The following is a 3,162-nucleotide window of genomic DNA, read 5'->3' on the forward strand; positions in this document are numbered from 1 at the left end:
AGGAAATTAAACAAAGAAAAACAATACATTTACAAAGAAAAATAAATAAATAAATTATAAAACCTCTCCTTTAATTAATTAATTAATCTTCAAGTAATGAAAAGATAAGGTGATAAGATAAGATGACCTGATATTTGATCATAGTTTGGGACTTTTCACACCTGAGCTTCTTCAAGTTCCTTACAACATTTTTTTAAATTTTCTTTACACCAGACTGTGGGGTTTTAATTAGGACTGTGAAGTTTTTTAACAAAAATTTCACATCCTAAATGTCTTATAAAACATTTTTCCTGTTGATCTGATGCCTTCGTTTCCAAGAATCCCTCTGTGTGGGCGTGGCTTATGGTGCTGAGCTGTGTAACTCCGCCCCTTATCCCCCAGACATGCTAGCGAGACACAGACTTTGATAAGACCATGAAAAAATAAAAGTTTCAGGTTCCAGCGGCGGGAGCAGCTCTCCAGGTGAGAGATCCTCTTCTCATGTGGTTCAATGACTGGTTAGTATTTTTCAAGTTATGCTTCTGTGGTGAAAACCCTCGCCTTCACGTCGTTTCTCATTGTCCATCCATCCATCTTCGTATCCGCTTCGTCCCTTTCGGGGTCGCGGGGGTGCCGGAGCCTAACCCGGCTACTGAAGGGCGAAGGCGGGGTACACCCTGGACAGGTCGCCAGTCTGTCGCAGGGCCTCAATCACACACATTCACTCACACATTCACACCTAGGGGCAATTTAGAGTCACCAATTAACCTATGAAGCATGTTTTTGGACGGTGGGAGGAAGCCGGAGTCCCCGGTGAAAACCCACGCATGCACGGGGAGAACATGCAAACTCCACACAGAAAGGTCCCAGCCGGGATTCGAACCGGGGCCTTCTCGCTGTGAGGCGAGAGCGCTAACCACTGCGCCACCGTGCAGCCCGGTTTCTCATTGTCATTCCTGAAATCTCCGTGAAGTTGCCACTGACCAAGTTTTAAAGTTGCAACATTTCCACTTCCAGATTGTTTCTGGCTCCATCTTGCATGTGACCAGAGACCCCTGCCATGACCACGCCTCTCCTCACAGCAGCTGGCACACACAGGTAACCTACCTCATTGGTCTCACCTGTGTGGCTGTATTATAGCAGGTGCTGCCCTGCAGATCTGTGCCAGAAGATTGCCTCCCAAAGCTGCTGGCGTCTATACTTACCTCCTCTGCTCCAGAAATATCTCTGCTCTCTTCTCCTAGTGTGCTTGACACCCCCTGGTGGACAAAGGAGGCATAACCCTGGCACACAGCACTCCTGTGTCTGTTAAATAAATAAATTACTGCCAGTTCTGATCAATTCTGGGATCCACTCCCACTGAGGTTTCCAAGATGGCCTATGTGATTTCCCTGCTCTCAGGTCAGGCACGGCAGAGTGGGAGAGACAGTCACGGGCATGAACATCATTTGCATGTTTTCTGAAGCCCTACGAAGAGTGTTTGACTCAGTTCAGCCAGAAAAAAAAGCCTCCTGACGGTTACCCACCCTTAAACAGGGTCACAGATCTGTGGAGGAGTTCTGTAGAGTTCAGAACTTTGGCAGCAGACTCTTAAGAGGAACAAACCAGCTGTATGACAAGTTTTATCAGAGGCTGGCTGACCGGATAAAAGATGAGCTGGCAGCTCGTGATCTTCCTACGGGTCTGGATGCCCAACCTCAATCGCAGAGAGGGCCAGAATCCAAAACACACCTTAGGTCGCAGGCCAAACAGGATAAACATTTATTGAACTACATTTTAAAGACTTTAAAAACCTAACTTTTTAACATAATTATGAACTAGATATATAGCATCACCTGCTTTAATGCTAGTGTGAATGCTGTAAGATGAATAATTCCACTGAAGATGCTAGTGCTGATAGCTGAAGATGCTGAAATTGATAGATAAAAATGCTAAGCTGATAGCCAGCTAAAATATTAGCTAAATGCCAAATTAGCCTAAAAAACTTATGTTAGCCAAAACAGCTAGCATGTAGCTGGAAAAAATGCTAAACTTTAACATAGCCTGAAAAACCAATAACATTTTTTAAAACGTTAAAATTATAACTTTTTTAACCATAATTATGAATAATAAAAAGACAGGAATATTATTCTAGAATAAATCAACGTGAACCTTAAATAACTTTAAATATTTTACTCTCCATCAACATATATTTTGTCAAAATTATACAAGTTAAAGAAAAACGCAAGATAACATTGGGCCATTAATAACGGTAAAATCTAATGACCTGGAGGGCCGGCTCTGGCCCCCGGGCCTTGACTTTGACATGGGCCCTAATGGATCTGGCATCTCGAATGGACAGGCGGCTGAGGGAGCGTCGTTCATACAGTGTATTTTATGGTAAATGCAGCAAAGATCTCTGGGTCTGGTCGTTTTGAGGAAGTTCTGTTGCAGAAGGAGTTCGGGTGCGGTCCGGATCGTCTGATTCTCCTCAGACAGCAGCTGCGTGGACCAAAGGGCAGAAAAAAGGCACGTTGAAGATCTCTGCGCACTACCTTCCAAACATTTCCGGGGACGGGTCGTCTTGAGGACCTCTGGAAGGAGGCCTGACCCCCGCAGCATGGGCGAGGCCCCCCTGGCAGAGGACGGTGTGGTGACCCGCTCCGCAGAGGTTTGTAGCAGATGCGTGAGCATCCCTGCGTTGCGTGCGGTTCTCCTCTGACGTCTGTCTCTGCAGTACGTGGGCTCGTTCCCGGTGGAGGACCGCTCCCTGGACGAGCAGATGGAGAAGCTGAACCTCCAGCTCAGGTCCCTGAAGAAGAGTCCTCCAGCTGACCCCCCTGCTCCTGCAGGAGGAGGAGGACCGTGTCCCTGAAGTTCTCCATCAAAGGAGTCAAAATGTACAACGTGGATGAGATGGTAAAAGTTTTCTCCTCTTTGACCGAGAAGGTTCTTTGTGGTCGAGTTTGAGTCCATCTCAATGTTCTGGACCTCCTGCAGACCCTCCCGATGGCTCCCGCCCTGCACAGGGTGTCCCTGTCCACCTCCCGGCCCGCCGAGGCCCAGTTTCCCTTTGTCTCCCGTAACCCGGGCAGCGCTGACGCCCAGCTCTACTGCCATGTTTTCAGAGCAAAGCACGTCCGAGCAGTAAGTCCAGAACCAGAACCTCTGCCTGATCCTCATGGTGGCTCCACACTGAGACCA

This window comes from Oryzias melastigma, linkage group LG3 (genome assembly GCF_002922805.2).
Source record: "Oryzias melastigma strain HK-1 linkage group LG3, ASM292280v2, whole genome shotgun sequence".
In the NCBI taxonomy this organism is placed as follows: Eukaryota; Metazoa; Chordata; class Actinopteri; order Beloniformes; family Adrianichthyidae; genus Oryzias; species Oryzias melastigma.